The 17,549-nt window shown below is 44.0% G+C and overlaps 1 pseudogene; it reads right to left on the bottom strand.

The window, feature by feature from the left end:
* The window catches only part of LOC103019902 (uncharacterized), a 47,636-nt pseudogene extending 32,461 nt beyond the window's left edge, over positions 1 to 15,175 (bottom strand).
* Positions 15,176 to 17,549: the final 2,374 nt, after the last annotated feature.

The following is a 17,549-nucleotide window of genomic DNA, read 5'->3' as shown; positions in this document are numbered from 1 at the left end:
GAAAACCACAAAATAGTATCTTGAGCCTTGGAAGCAACAAAATAAATGTTATGCCCTTCCTGCTCTCTTTATTTCCTGGAAAGTTTTAGTTCTTCTATTCAAATCATGTGAAAATTCTCACCTGAGCAATGCTTTACACAGATGAGTGGCGAAAGAGCCAGATTTTTCTGCCAAAGATCAGAAGTAGGCCTAAAGGCAGTGTGATCTTTAAGCCAAAACCAGATAAATGAGAAACATATTGTAAATGGGAAATCAACTGAGAACTTGCTGGCTATTTGCCATTCTCCAAACAGAGCTAAAGATAACAATGGCATAAACAGTGCAAGCAAAATGTTAAAGAAGAAAAGCATTTGAATAAAATCCCTTAGTAGTGCCTTCATTCACATAGAGTAACAGGAACTCTCCCCTCTAATGCTTTTTACCTTCCAGGAGATAGATGCTCACACCACACGTTCCCTCACAATCCCCAGCTTCCAGGATTCTTCAGTTCTCTTACCAATTATTACATTTTTTTTCCCCACAAAAGTTTTCAGCTCTGTGAGGGCAAATACTGTATTGCTCTTATGCACAGTTATACCCCTGTTACCTGCCTACATAGAGCCTGGCAAATAATAGGTCCTCATTTAGATGTTGGATGGATAGATGAATGGATGATGGAGAAAAAGAAACTTGGAGGAAGGTATGATTAGGCCCATAGGCCAGGGACATATTTTAACCAGAAAAAATCCTTAATTCCCACTCCCTCCAACCTATCTTTGACTCTCTGAAAACATAAGGGCTCCAGAGGAAGAAAGGGAGAGAAAATGTAAAGAGGGACTTCCCTTGTGGCGCACTGGTTGAGAATCTGCCTGCCAATGCAGGGGACACGGGTTTGATCCCTGGTCCGGGAAGATTCCACATGCCACGGGACAACTAAGCCCGTGCGCCACAACTACTGAGCCTGCGCTCTAGAGCCCGCATGCCACAGCTACTGAAGCCCATGCTCCACAATAAGAGAAGCCAAAGCAATGAGAAGCCCGCACACCACAACGAAGAGTAGCCCCCACTCGCCGCAACTAGAGAAAGCCCATGTGCAGCAACAAAGGCCCAATGCAGCCAAAAAATAAATTAATTAAAAAAAAAAAAAAAAGAAAATGTAAAGAGGAAATAGAGGAAAAGGAGACAGTAATGAGAAGCTGACCAAATTGGTTTTGTAATATTCATCTCTACACAGACACACACACGCAGACACACACACACTTCTAACATACAGAGCTGTTCAACACAGGCCAGACGTTGCCTCAAAAAATGGTTACTTTGGGACTTCCCTGGTGGCGCAGTGGTTAAGAATCCGCCTGCCAATGCAGGGGACACGGGTTCGAGCCCTGGTCTGGGAAGATCCCACATGCCGCGGAGCAACTAAGCCCGTGTGCCACAACTAGAGCCTGCGCTCTAGAGCCCGCGAGCCACAACTACTGCAGCCCACGTGCCTAGAGCCTGTGCTCTGCAACAAGAGAAGCCACCGCAATGGGAAGCCCATGCACCACAACAAAGAGTAGGTCCTGCTCACCACAACTAGAGGAAGCCCGTGCACAGCAACGAAGACCCAATGCAGCCAAAAATAAATAAATAAATAAATAAATAAATTTATTTAAAAAAAAAATGGTTACTTTGAATATTGTGTTAATTAGATAATAATCGGTCATATGCAGATTTCTGCAACCCCCAAGCCTGACAACGGGCCCTCAGCGGGGACTTTCCTGAGTGGATGGTACAAGGCCCAGGAGCCATGTCTGAGGTGGATGAATTTGCATTTTACACTTCACTTTCTCTCTGGCTCTTTAGTGCTTTGCTTGCTGAGTAATAACAAGCCTAGAGGCTGGACGAGAAAAGTAGGAAAAAAAGAGGCCCGGTTTATCCAGAAACTGAGTAATACACCTGTAAGAACATAGAGTAAACCATTTCCTTAACTAGGAACATAGAGCTCAGCAAAAATATAGCCACAAAAAGAGATGAACAGCAGAATGATGCAATGTACGATAGTCAGGACTAGGGCTTGTGTTTCTGGTTGTGTTTCTGATTCTGCTCTTCTAGGCTCACAGGTGTGCTTCCTTACCTCCATATATTGAACTCAGATGTGGCTGTATGATTGTCTACTGTCAATAAAACCTGAGGGCAGGCAATACGGGTCACTTCCAGGTGAAGCATTTAAGACCTGGTGCATGATTCCTCGTGATCTTTTTTCTCCCTGCTGCCATGATGGGTGCATTCCAAACAAGGGAGCCTCTACCAGCCTGGGTGTCAGAGTGAGGATAATATAGCCCAGGCATCGGCAATCTACAGCCCCTGGGTTGGCTGCCTGCTTTTATAAATAAAGTTTTTTTGGAATAAAGCCATATCCATTTGCCTATGTTTTCAAGTTGCAATGGTAGAATTGGATTGTTGAGGCAGAGACTGTATAATATGCAAACCTAAAGTGTTTACCAAATGGGCCTCTAAGAAAAAGTATGCCAACTGTTGATACAGAGCACTGTATCCACAACCCACATACTTGAGAAAGACATGTAGATTGAAAGGAAAGACATGCCTTTGCTATTTTAAACCAACAAAAAGTGGGAATTATTGAGTATTCATACGTAACCCAGGTTATTCTGACTGACACAAAACTCTTAAAAAAAAATCACCCAATTTGTGTGTATGTCATTAATAGAAATACATTACTCAAGAAATAGTGAAAACACAGATGTTAAAAACAAACTTATGGTTACCAGGGGGTAGAGGGGGAGGAGGGATAAATTGGGAGATTGAGATTGACATATACACACTACTATATATAAAATAAATAACTAATAATGACCTACTGTAGAGCACAGGGAACTCTACTCAATACTCTGTAATGACCTATATGGAAAAAGAATCTAGATGGATTCTAGATATATGTGGATATATGTATATGTGTAACTGATTCACTTTGCTGTGCAGCAGAAGCTAACATTGTAAATCAACTATACTCCAATACAAACTTTAAAAAAGTAGTGAAAACAACTAACACAGTACTTGGTGCAGAGTAAGCACTTAGGTAGTGGTTTCTCTTTTCCTGGTTGAACATTCCCCATGGAAAAGAGACAAAACACTGGTGTAATCAGGAAGGGACTACTTGTCACTCCCTCAGAACAGACACATTGTCTAAAAGTGGTGGGTTTTCAGCAATTTTTAAAGGAAAGATGTTGACTTGTCAGTTATTAAAATGTAAGAAAACATTAGAAGAGCTAGAGAATGAAAGCAAAGGTGAGTCTGTTGAACACGTTGAAACATCAATTGTCAGAACAGGAGGCATGTAAAGAAAGGAGGCAGAGAGTGGCCCCTTTTCATCTGATTGCTCCTGGGATGCTGGAGCCTGGCTACATGTTTGAAGCAGAGGTGAAAAAGCTGAACTGGATACAGCTACTTCAGTAATGGAAATGATTTAAAGTTTTAAATGGTAAGTATTTTCCTCCCCGCCCGCCCCCCCCCCCCCCCCCCCGCTCTGGAAGAAAGTTTAGGGAATATTTGTTAAATTTTAAATATCAATACCAACAACGAACACTGTGACAGCTCTTATAATGTTCTAGGCGCTATTCTGAGCACTTGACACATTTTCGCTCTTATAATCATCACAATCCTATGAGTTAGGTATCGTCATCATCTCCAGTTTAAATAAAAGGGTGAAGCATATAGAAATTAAGTAGCTTTCCCAAGGTCAGCAATTACAAAGAAGTGGAGCTGGCCTTGAACGCAGGCGTTCTGGGTCCAGGGTAATGGCTCTCAACCATTTTGCTCTATTGAAGTTCAAAAGTTTACGACTGGACTTGGGACAGAGTATGAAGGCAAAGACTCATTGCTAGGCTGCTGCGTTCGCTAGGATGCTTTGGCTCTGTGTATCAGAAAACCCGACTCAAACTGCCTTAAGCGACGAAGAAATTATCTCGTGTAACAGAAGTCAATAGGAAGGGCAGCTGCAGAGTTGGTCGTCAATGGTTCACCGATACCATGGAGAACCCAGGTTCTCTTTGCCTTTTGATTCTGTTACCCACAGCACTGACTTCACCTAAGGCTCCTTGCCCTTACGGTCAGTGATGGCAACCAGCAGTAAAGGGTGCATATGTGCTCCTTTGCTGCCACCCAACAAGAAAGAGACTCTTCCCTCCATTTTCCATTCTTTCTGGGCCAAATTAGGTCACATGTTTATGCCTGGGGTGGGGTTGCAGGGGGGAAAGGTGACCAGGGCAATGCCGATGCTGTTTGGCTTAGAAAAATCAGGGTTCCTGGAATTGGAGAAGGAGTCAACTTCAATCCTGCTGCATGGCAAAGGGACTTAATACCTGAATAAAATCAGAGTTTAGTTAGGAAGGAAGATAGGAGTTGGATGGATAAGCAACTAACAATGTCCAGCGGCAGGTATCAGCTAAAATGCAACCATATCTGCCAACTTGGTTATCTCTGCCACCCTTTCTCTGGGAATCCTTTCACAGAGACAGTATATTGAGGTGATAAAAACTCATATTCTTGTTGCATCATGAGTCTGAATCTTAATTCTGTTATCTGTTCAAAGATAAGTTGCTTAAATTCTTGAGAGACTGACTATACAAACAGACAAATATATATTTAAAAATATATGAATATATATATTTATATATATGAATATATGTATAAATATATTTAAATATATATATAAATAGGACTCTGACCCACAATCTGCAGCAACCCGCCCAGAAAGCCAGCCTACTATGCAGTCCAGGAAGTCAGACTACTATCTCTAGCCATCAGTGCATGAACCCAAACAGTACCCCTGTAATAATAGGCCCCAAACAGTCAGGACTTGATTAATAACTGACACCTTTCATAATTTTTGGCCTCAATTTCAACTCAAGACCAACCAGAGAAAGTCAAATATGCACCCCTAACCAATTACACAGCAATTCCACAATTCTAGTTAGCAGCTTACAGCTTTCTCATGCCAACAGCCTCCAATCAGGATAGACCTGAAACCTTCCCTTTTTCCACTACAAAGCTTTAATTTAAATTGCATGTTGAAACTATTTTCATGTAGTTTAAGAAGCTAAAATGTTGGGCTTCCCTGGTGGCGCAGTGGTTGAGAATCTGCCTGCCAATGCAGGGGACACGGGTTCGAGCCCTGGTCTGGGAAGATCCCACATGCCGCGGAGCAACTGGGCCCGTGAGCCACAGCTGCTGAGCCTGCGCGTCTGGAGCCTGTGCTCCGCAAGAAGAGAGGCCGCGACAGTGAGAGGCCCGCGCACCGCGATGAAGAGTGGCCCCCACTTGCCACAACTAGAGAAAGCCCTCGCACAGAAACGAAGACCCAACACAGCTAAAATAAATAAATAAATAAATTTAAAAAAAAAATAAAAAAAAAAGAAGCTAAAATGTTAAGGATCTATGATGGAAACATATACTTAGTCCTCATAAATAATATTTCAAACCACAAAATTATAATTCATTACCCTTACTGAAAGGAAGATACAAAGAAATATAATATAAAATATAAATATAAATAAATAAATAAAATATAATGAGGAAGAGGAAATACCAAGGGAGAAAGAGGAAGAGAGAGACAGACGTCTTTTCCCATGTGCATTATGAGACACATGAACGGGGCGGAAGAGGCTCCCAGGGGGAAATAAAAAAGGACAGGTTGGTGTAAGTGTCTTACAGAGAAGGAGATGATTTATTCCCTTTATATTAAGAAATGGTAAAGTGTTTGTTTTGCGCACCCATCTGTATTATAGATTATTCTGATTAAAAGGAGTTAAATCTCAGTGAAAGGTGGAGAGAGTGAAGATGAAAGTAACTATGGTTGGGGAGAATTCCAGGTTATAATCAGTTTATCCCTCAAAGACCTCTCCAAGTGATCAAAGAATGTGAACAAGTTCAGGACAAAATCATTTTAATCATACTGATTCAGAGAAAATACTATGAGGCACCTGCGTGAGGTAAGACGAGTCAGGGCTAGGTTTCTCAAAGATGATTTATGGGGTCCCCTGGATTCATGGTGACCTCTTCACATGAAAACCCTGAGAGGCATCTCCACTCAGCCACCTGTCTGGACACTTGCAAATACATGGACAGCAGGGGGTTAAGGGGAGGAAACACTTCTTTGAAGGTGATAATCATAGCCTCTGGGAAACACTGAGAGCTCAAAGAGATATCCTAAAAATTAGTCTTTGATTATCTGTAACAGAAAGTAGTGGGGAATCAAAGAGTCCCATCTCCTTTAAGTGATAAAACAATAAAAGACAATAGGGAGGCAGAGAACTGACCACAGTCTTCTGCTGTATGCCTTAAGCAAGTGTGATTTTTTTTTTTTTAAGCTCAGGCTTGATGTTTCAACAGTTGCCAGGCAGATTTTTCTTTTGTGGGCCAGGTTCTGCGTTTACTCATTGATTCTGCATTTGGCTCTCTTACACTAATAACCCCACAGAGACCCCTCTTCTTTCACGCACAGTGAAGCAGTAACTCCTCATTCTCTATCTCTCCATGTGAAGCAGATGCTGCGTCAAAATGCTGTCGACACCCAGAAATAGATCCACACAGATATACCCAACTGATTTTTGACAAAGGTGAGAAAGCAGTTCAATGGAGATAGGATAGCCTTCCAGTAAATGGTGCTGGAGCAGTTGGACATCATAGAAAAAAGAGAGGAAGAGGGAAAGAGAGAAAAGGAGAAAAGGAAAAGGAAGAAATGAGCCTTGACTGAAGTCTCACACATCATAAAAAAATTAACTCAAAATGGATCATACACTCAAATGTAAAACATAAAAACTACAAAACTTTTAGAAAAAAAAAAAACCAGAGAGAGTCTTTGAGACCTAAGACTAGGAGAGTTTTTAGACTTGGCACCAAAACCATGATCCATAAAAGCAAAAAAAAAAAAAAAAAAAAAAAAACCACACAGACACACACAAAATTGGACCTCATAAAGTTTAAAACTTTTGCTCTATGAGAGCCCACATGAAGAGGATGAAAAGAAAAGTTATAAGCTGGGAGAAAATATTTACAAATTACCTACGTGGTAGAGGATTGATATCTATAATGTGAAGAACTCTCCAAACTCAAGATTTAAAAGAGCAAACAATCCAATTAGAAAAGGGGCAAAAAGGACATTAATAGACATTTCACCAAAGAGGATAAACAGATAGAAAATAAGCACTTGAAAAGATGGTCAACTTCGTTAGCCTTTAGGGAAGTGCACAGTGAAACCACAAAGAGATATCACTAAGACATATCAGAATGACTAAAATTTAAAAAGTGGCAATACCAAATGTTGGGGAGAATGTGGGGAAATTGGGTAACTCATACATTGCCGTTGGGAATGTAAAATGATACAACCACTTTGGAACACAGTTTGGAAGTTTCTTATAAAACTACATGCAACCATCATATTACTCAGCAATTGCATTCCTAGGGTATTTATTTCAGAAAAATGAAAATGTACAGTCACACAGAAACCTGTACACAAATGTGCACAGCAGCTTTACTTGTAGTAGCCGAAGCTAGGAATCAACCCAGGTGTCCTCCAACATGCACGTGGTTAAACTGTGGTACATATATAACATGAAATACTGCTCACCAATGGAAAGGAACAGACTATTGTGATGGCTGCAACAATTTGGATGAATCTCCAGGGATTTATGCTGAGTGAAAACAGCCAATTCCAAAAGGTTACATGGTACATAATTCCATTTATATAACATTTCTGAAATGATGAAACTTTGGAAATGGAGAACAGATTAGTGGTTGCCAGAGATGAGAGATTGGGGAGGTGGCACCAGAGGTGGGTATAGTGATAAAAGGGCAACAACATAAGGGATCCTTTTGGTGCTGGAACTGTTCAGTATCTCGACTATGGTGGTCACAGACCTACACAGCTGATAAAATCATATGGAACTTGATACAGAAGTGTGCCTGCACCTACAGGAACACACGCAAATGAGTACAAGTAGAACTGGGAAAATCTCAATAAGATCAGTAGATTGTGTCAATGTCCATATCCTGGTTGTGACATTATACTATAGTTTAGCAAAATGTTACCACTGGGGGAACTGGGTAAAGTGTACAAAGGATCCCTCTGCCCTGTTCCTTACAACTGCGAACTTATAATTATCTCAACTAAAAAAATGTATGTATACGTATTACGCTGTTGATGGAGTAACAACCAAACTAACAACACGTGTCAGAAAACTAAACTAGGCCCTTTTGCAGGTAATTCTGACCATTCTAGATATTTGTATGTTTACTCTCAGGCTGTGTCCATATCATACCCAAAGTTTTGGTTTTTAACTTTAATTTTGATCATAAAGGTAATATTGAACTGTAGAAAAGAAAGAAATAGACATAAAAGGAAAATAAAATAAAAATCACTCTAACCCCACCACCCAACAATAACTTGAGATTTGGCTTTTTAATAGGCCATAATATAATTTTTAGTTTTTATCATTTTAGTATTATGATTAATGATCTCATAAATACCTGAGGCTTTCTTAAAATATATATTTTTAAAAAATTTATCTTATTAAAGATACCATTACTATACATATAAATAAGATCAAGAGATTGTATGTCAATATCCCAGTTATGATATTACACTACAGTTTTGCATTTGTACACACATGTACAAGACAGTTTATCTACTCCAGTGCACAGTGACCATGAACATTCCTGCTGCACATTTTGGAGATAACTCTGCATCCATGTTCATATAGGAGGTCAGGACCCTCAATGCGTGCTTGGAGAGAACACCTAATCTCAGACATCCCAGGAATATTGCTAGTGCTGTTACCTGATTGCTCTGCTAAGGTGTTGGGCTGCACCCCGCATGCAGGCCTGCAAGCCCTGTAACTGTCCTCAAGACCAAAGAAAGAGGCTAGAGACAGCAACAGAGACATCAGTGACTTACTGGGCAGGGCATCCTACATGTACGAAACGAAGGATCCTGGAGCAACACCCACCATGTGTGGTATGCAGCAGGCAGGACATGGCAGCAGTCCTCACTACTCCGGGGAGAAGGAAGCTACTGTTAATAGGGGGAATTGATGTCAGGTGGGCTCATCAGTTACCAGGGAAACCAGTGGCTTGGGCAGGGATGGGGGGAGAGCATGTAGGCAGTTACTAATTAAGCCCTATAATTAAGAGCTTGGATAGTCATGTGAGTGAAGTGGGGCTTGTCCAGCAGGGATGTACAGAGAGCAAAAGAATAGCCATCTTGAATGGCCTGACCATATGCTCCACCCCTACATACCCTGCATGACCCTTAGCGTCCTGGTCCACCACTCTTCCAGGATATCCCTGGGGCCAGGTATGTAGAGGGGCACCGCAACCAGTTACCACGAATGCAATACAGATGGCAGCAGCTGAAGAGTATCAGGAGTAAGACACCTAGTAGACTAAAGATAGTAATTCACCAAGAGGTGGGCAAACTTTGGAGCCAGACAGGTCAAGTTTTCATGGAAATCCAGAGGAGGATAACAATCGCATCTCACTGGAGACCCAGCAGTCAGACTTTTTCCACAGGTGAGACCACCACTGTCACCCAGTCTGCAAACAGATTCCTTCCCCTCAGACTAGGGATGAAACGTAAGATGTTTAACAGGCACAGTACAGGTAAGTTCATGACCGTTAAGCAGCATACAAGCAGTAACAGCATTCTAAGATAATACCATCCCTGCACGTGGTTTTTGTCCTGGCCTGCAGTTCCATACTGTGTCCACACTCAGTCCCCACAGATGGTACCCAACACTGGAGAGACAGTGGAGAAAAACGGAAAATAGGGTTAACATATTGGTGCCTTTCTCCAGTAGGGGGCCTGGATTAATTACACTAGTAGTCTCAGGTGGGGCCGGGTAGAAGACAGGTGAAATCTGTACATCGTTTTTTAATTCTATTCCCCAAGGGGTGGCAAACCCAAACCACCAGGGACTTACCTTACCAGGGCCATTTTGTAGTGTGTTCACCTGGAGTAGATCCTGTGAGGAGAGCAAAAGTGAGTTTTCATCCTAACTGACAGTTGGCAGTGGTCCTTTGGTGGTCAGCAGTTGAACTCAAATTGTGTTGACTAGTTGCCTCTGGGTTAACTTGGTGTAGGCACTGGGATGATTTCTCCTGGGATGTTTGGTTATAGTTTGCAGGGCTTGAGCTAGCCTCCTGGTCCCCGTGTTGAGACAGTGATCTCCCATCTCAGTCGTTCACAGCCCGGCAGCAGTCGAGTTGTAAGGCAGGTGGAAATGCCAGTGTATGTTATTTTTATCGGCCCATTCCTGAACTTCATGGTCCTTGGTCACTCTCCATGTCCACGGGAGGCCCGTATGTCACACACAGCTGTTCCAGACCCCGAGCAGTGGTTTTCTGTGTTGCTTGACGACTCAGGTAAGCCTTTTGTAATGTCTTCCGCCTGTTGTAACGCATCACAGACTGCATATAGCTGCTGTTCCATCATACTCTTGTTACTCTGCCCCCTCCAGAGCTGGGACCGGAAGCCCATGGGTACTCTTTTATTGTTTTGTCATTACCACTGGCCCCAACCAATCCGTCTGGGTAATTAGCCATGTCCAATTCACACGCCTGTCCCTAAGTTAATGTCCCCGAAGCCTGTGTCTGTAATTGTTTAGGGGTGGTGGGTTGGGGGTATGCTTGTCTTACCCAACCAGAAAACATCCAAGTATTTAATAGATAATCCAGGTCCTTGCGTTTTGTCTGTATTCATCAGCCAAACCCCGTGCAGTCAGATGAGCCATGAGCATGGGGCTGCTACTTTTAAACTGGAGAGAGGCTCTGAGGTTTACAGGATATCATCTGTACAGTGGAAGAGAAAGACATCTCTCATGGTGGTCAGCTGTCACAGGGCCCCACATGCTAGTAGACGGCCACCTCAGGATTACCCCCTGAAACTTTCCATTCCTGTCCTTATTTCCCGACATCTCTGTGCTCACGGAGTTTCCTCGGCCTCCTGGCTGGCTCACCAGTTGTTGGGCTGGCTGCACCCCCACAGGCCTGCAAGCCTTGTAGTTGTCCAGCCTCAAAACTGAAGAAAGAGCCAGAGACAGCAACAGAGACATCAATGGCTTATTGGACAGGGGATCCTACATGTCTGAAACAATGGATCCTGGAGTGACACCCTACCATGTATAGTGGGTGGGTGGCAGGCAGGACGTAGCAACAATCTTCACTACTCGGGGGAGGAAGAGGCTACCATTTACAGGGGGAATTGATGTCAGGTGGGCTCATCAGTTACCAGGGAAACCAGCGGCTGGGGCAGAGGGTGGGGGGCGAGCACGTAGGCAGTTACTGATTAAGCCCTATAATTAAGAGCTTGGATGCTCATGTGAGTGAAGCAGGGGCTGGTTGAGCAGAGGATGTACAGAGAGCAAGAGAACAGCCATCTTTAGTGGCCTGACCATACATAAGGGTATATATTCAAGGAGGGGCAGAAAGTCCTCCAATATCTATCAAAGACTCAGAGATTGCCCCTCCTGGATTTCTGTGGGCTTTACTGCACCTCCCAGATCTGAGAGGCATGTACATTCAACAAGCTTCCTTCATATAAAAAGAAAAGGAGAAAAAGCAAAACAAACAGACAACCAAAAGTCACACTTCTAGAGAGTCCAGTTCTGCGGCCCTGGTTCAGTCTCCATGAGTAGGTGAAATCTGATTTTTTGGCTCTACTTGTGCAAGCCTGGAATGGATTCTCCTGGGCAGCAGGTAATAGACCCTGACATTTCAGAAAGCCTCCCAAGTAGAATTCACTGGAAAGAACACCCTGCATAATTCAGGAAACAACCAAAGAAGTGCATGATTATATATTTCCAAGTCTTCGTCCTCACAGTGCCACAGAAGGGCAGTAACCTTTCTCAAGCTAACAGGGGTAAAATAGGAAACTCTGCAGGCACAAAATTGTGCTATTACTTCCATTCCAGGAGAGGTTTCCAGCATCAGGGTAGCACCTGGCAGGCCCTGGAAGCGAGCATCCTTTCTGTGGTGGAAACACTAGTTGAAATGCTTTACTTGCACTGCTGATGTGACAGTCTTGCCTGGAAACTACCTATGCTTTTTCTCACACTTCATGAATTGCATTTACTCTGTATTTTTCTTGTTGTATTTCAATGGCTCCCTTTGTGGTGGAAAGGGATGTAAGGAGAAGAGCTGACAGATTGAATAGATGCTGTTTTCCCCCCTGTCTATAGTTGTCTTCTCATTCAGGGCTTGATTCCCTATGGAATCAGAAGTGACACTCTGGCTTTGGCAGAAAGCATCCGAAAGCAGTGCCAGGGCACACCGCAGTTGGCATCCACCCGTGCAAATTCGAAGCCAACTCATCAGTTCCCTCCCACAGCACTGGGGCAGATATTCAAGCAAATTGCTGCCAGGCTAATTTAAGACATGATGGGAAACTGATTTTAGCAAGCCAGAATTACTTTTTTAAAATTTTCTCAGACAGGAAATAAAAACAAGAAGTTTCCTAGGATATTATTTGGAACATAAAGTGAAAGAAGATTAGAACATCGTCCCTGTGTAGCTTCTGTAGCTCCAGAAATGGGGGCTGTCAGAAGGTAGAGTTCAGCGCACATGTCAAGAGGGCAAGAATCTCCAGATGTCACTGAAGTCAATGTGTCCACCAAGGGCAAAGTGAGCAGATTGGCTAGAAATGAGGCTATATTCAAGGAGCAAGGGGTTTCTGCTCTAGGTGCACATTGACCTTTATGACAGCTACGAATGCTGCTTCAATAGCTGTGCTGAAAAGAGCACAGACTGTTATGTCTCCACTTCGGCGTGAACATAGAACAGAGGAAGAAGACCTCCCAGCCAACTCCTCGAGAGTTGTTTAACATAGGTTTAGAATTCAAGGGAGGCAATAACTCCACATGACACACTCACCTTTGTTTGTTGCACTTCCTTCTCTGTATTACACTCTATTTCATATCCGAAGACAAGGTGTTGTTTCTGGAAACAGATTCTTCTAACACCCACTTTGATTCACCAACAAGCCAGGCTAGTGTTGTTTAAAGACTTTTTGTTCCAAAACCAACAACAGCACTTCAAAGTTACATAACATCTTTCCTTCAGTGTTCTTACAACAGCTCCTAGACATCACCTCACGAAACCGACACCTTCAAAAGACTTTGATAAAGGCAAGAGTGGGTGCCAGCTAACCCCCCCACCCCCCGCCCTACACCTGCCTTATCCGTGTGATATTGCGGGATGAGGCCTGCGCTGGAGGGAGGTGGTCTCGCTTCTCCACTTACTGTTTGGCTTGAGAGGGTCACCTAAGCTTTGTAAAGCTCATGCATCTCATCTAAAAAATATGGAGGCTGAACCAAATGATTTGCATGCTTTCCAGTCCTGTGAGCCTATGAAATCCTGATATGGGGAAAGGTTCTCATTACGAGAGGTAGAGCGTCAACTTGCCACGCAGTTAAGTGGGCTTAACTTTAACATCAGGCTTTATTTCCTTGAAGGGAAAGTGAATATACTAGGCCCAGTTCCTGTGCCACCCAGATCCACTCATCCTCGCCTATTCAATAAAACCTGGCTTTGGCCATCAGCCTTCTTTCCTAACTAGGAAGGGCCTGGCTGCAGCCCACCCTTTGCTGCAGTCGCAAGGCCTGGCTTCTGCTGTTGCTGGAGCTGTCACCACAGATGGAAAAGCTTCCACAGACGTGACCAGCTAAGGAGAACAGACGGCTGTGACCACGCACTGCCTGGATTGGGCCTTCAGAAGCTCCAGGGTCTTCCTGGAGGGGGTGATGAAACAACTCCGATGTGGCGGGAAATTGACATAATGGGGTGAAGTCTGACCAACGGGAGCCAAGAAATGAGAGGCCACCTGCACATAAACTCCTTGCCCTTTCCCCCCCAACAGACTGTTCCAAATGCAGTTATTTTCATATTGTCCCTCTGGAGATGTCCTTATTTTATTTATTTATTTTTTGTGTGGCCCTGTCGGGTCTTAGTTGCAGCACACGGGCTCTTCATTGCGGCGTGCAGACTTCTCTCTAGTTGTGGCGCATGGGCTCAGTAGTCAGTAGTTGTGGTGCATGGGCTTAGTTGCCCCGCGGCATGTGGGATCTTAGTTCCCCGACCAGGGATTGAACCCTCGTCCCCTGCATTGGAAGGCGGATTCTTAACCACTGGACCACCGGGGAAATCCCGGGATGTCTTTTTAAGACTGAGCAACTAATGTGTTTGTGGCAAGGCTCTGGCTAGCTCGGTCACGCACCTCCTTGTGTTTGTTCTTCCTCATTCCCGTCCTCATTTCTCTTTGCCCGCTGCAATGCCACCCTACGGTTAAGTGTTAGCACAGAAAATTTTGCTTCAGGTTCTGTTTTCTAAGAACCTAGGCAAATACAGTGGTATAGGGAGTGCCCTTAGAAGTCAGACGTTCAGGATAGAAGTGTGGATCCCCATTTGTGGTGGTAAACTGAAAGCCCCTAATCCCTGGCATGCAGTGATGTCACAATTGCTGAAATATTCACCTGGGTTTAATTGGTATGTGGTATAGGTGGAAGGCAAGATATTGGTGTGTCAAGTGGCTGCTGTACCTGGTGAATGAAAGGGAAAGTGATAATTAACAGAACTGTCTCATGGAGTAGCTGCTTTTGACGGCTTTGGAAGATTTACAAAATGGAATAACAGCCTCAGGAAAGCTAATTGCCCACTTACAGCATGCTGTGAGAGCCAGAGGGTATCTATGGCAGCTTTTAAAATCCTCTAGTCTCCTACAGCTGCAAGGCAGACAAAGAAGAAAATCATGTCCAGGATTGCATGTTATAGGGTGGCAAACTTTCAAAGTAGACAAAATGCACAGCCCAACGTGCTCCTACGTCAAAGTGAGGGTCTGGAGAGGAAGAGTAATAACCTGAGACCTAGAATGGGGACATTTGAGTGAACAAGCCTGATCATCGTGAATGTCCAAATGTCCCTGCCCCTCCTTCCTGGCTGGGAGAAATGGCCCCTTCTCCCTCCCCAGAGGAGAAAAACTTCTACTTGTCCTGAACAATGTAATGATCTCAGTTGAAGTGTTGTTCTCCTCAAGATTTGCCCCACTGCCTTCAGGTTGATAATCACAGTAACATCTCAGAACAGCCTGGCCGCAGAGGGTGCTTTGGTCCACGGGGATCGCTGGTGATGGGTAACGGATCATGACCATCCTAGGAGTGAGATGGATAGATAGCCAGCCAGAATGGTGTGTTCTCACTCTCTCACTTTAGCTACCAGATCTCTATAAAGAAGGCCCAGTTTCAAAAGTGGCCCAGAGGCAAAAGGGATGTGCAACCAGTCCGGGCTGCAGTGAGGGCTGCTCTGCCACTTGAGCCATGTGACTCACCTGGCTGGAAGGTTCTAAATGCATCTGTGGGTGAGAATACTGCATAGAATCTCTGAAAAGGCTCATTAGAAGAATCATAACACAGACCCTCATGATTCTGGAGCACAGTTTCACCTTTTGTGGCAGAGAACAACTCCCTATTTGGAAAAATAGCATGATGCTCATCCCAAATAAAAATTTAGTCCTCATCACGGAACACCAAGTGACTGTGAAACACAGCTGCGCATCATGAGCCGAGTGCTATCAGATCCACCAAGTCACAGGGCCGGGTGGAGATGACCGCAATGCATGACACAATAGAAGAGGCACATTCAGGATTAGACTGAAGTCAGTCCAGGACACCTGAGTAAATTACAGAGGCAGGTGGCCTAGGCTCGTTTTCCCTAACTCTATTGTACCTGTCCTTCAATCTACACCTATGGCATCATCAGGAGTTCCCTATGGCAACTGTCAGAGGGAGAAAGGACTTGGGCCTGGTTCACAAAAGGGACAGTGTAATATGTTGGTTCCAGCCAGGGGTGAGCTGCTGCTCAAAACTGACCCTGAAGGAAAGTAGTTAAGAGAAATCCTTCCATTGGGCAGAGTTAAGGGCAATACATTGGTCATCCATTGCATATTGAAGGAGAAGTGGCCTGAGGAAAGGATGTATACTGACTCCTGAGCAGTGGGAAGTGATTTGATTGAATGGCCAGTACTTAGACGGAACAAGACACGAGACAAGGATGTCTACCAAAGATGCACGTACACAGACTAATGGGAGTGAACAAAATGCACGCAGATCTGTTATCACATACTAATACGTGCCAGAGAACAGCAATCTCATACCAAGCTCTCAACAAACAATGTTAGTCAGCTCCTTACTGAGTCATCCAGTGCTTATGCAATGGGGCCATGAAACCAATGTGACAAGAATGGAAACTAAGCATGGATCAAAAAGACATGGACTCCCTCTCAAGAAGGCTGAGGCTAGCTCCTGCCGCTACTGAATTCCCTACTTGCCAGGATCAGAGACTGACACTGAGCCTTTGATATGGTCTCAGTCTTGGAAAGACCTGCCAGCCAGCTGGTGGCAGGTCAATTACATCAGACCCCTTCTACCTTAAAGAGAGCAGTGATTCATACTTGCCTAAATTGATACTTTGGAGATGGATTTGCCCTCCCTGCCCACAGTACCTGTGCCGACACCACCATCTAAGGACCCACATAGCGCCGAATCTAACTTTATACATGTGACCTTTCCTCAGAGTAAAGGACTTATTTTATAACAAAGGAAGTGCAACAACAGGCTCATGACTGTATAGTTCACTAGTCTTAAAATGCATTCTATCACTCAGAAGCAGCTAGCTTGATAGAAGAGTGGAATGGCCTTTGGAAATCTCAGCTAAGGTACCAGAAAAGGGACAACACCTTGTAGGGTTGGGGTGCTGTCCTTCATGGTGTGATTGATTAGATAGATAGATGTCCTACATGATATAGCGTTGGCCCTGTTCCACCATAACTCCAAGTGACCCACCTGCAGAATTTGAGCTTCTCATGCCCACAGACTCAGTCTCTGCTAAATTAAGGTGTTCTGCCTCCCCGGGTGGGAACTCTTTGGCCAGGGGTTCCACTGAACTGAGGGCTAAAACTACCACCTGACCTCTTTGGGCTCCACATGTCAGTGAACCAGTAGGCAGAAAAAGAGTTACGATACAGGCAGGCATGATTGATGATGATTCCCTTGAAGAGAGAGGGTTGCTGGTACAGAGAGGAATATGTCTAGAACCCAGGGGATTCACTGGGACTTCTCTTGGCTCATCTGTGTCCAATAATATCTATTAAAGGGCAATGTATCAAAAATGATTTGATAAGAATAAGGCAACTAAGGGCTGAAACACTTCAGAAATGAAGGTCTGTGTCACCATACCAGGCAAGCAACCAAACCAGACCAAAATGTTGGTCAAGGGTAAGAAAAATCTAGAATGGGTGGTCAGGGGATGAATGATGAGTGTCAGTGCTGCCCAGGGATTGGCTGCAGCAGCAAGGGCTGTAGCTTGGTTTGTTAACCTTCTTTAAGCCTTTTAAGAGATTACAACTGACCAAAGGACTGGATTGCATTCCCCCTTTCAGGAGAAGAAAGAACTTCTTATTATCATAAGGATAATAAAGTCAGGATATCAGGTCTGAGTAGCCCGAGGGAGGTGTCATGTCTGTGAAG

The sequence above is a fragment of the Balaenoptera acutorostrata genome, chromosome 8 (assembly GCF_949987535.1).
Source record: "Balaenoptera acutorostrata chromosome 8, mBalAcu1.1, whole genome shotgun sequence".
Lineage (NCBI taxonomy): Eukaryota > Metazoa > Chordata > Mammalia > Artiodactyla > Balaenopteridae > Balaenoptera > Balaenoptera acutorostrata.
The sequence above is the reverse complement of the archived record's forward strand: the minus strand, read 5'-3'. Positions and strand labels throughout refer to the sequence as shown.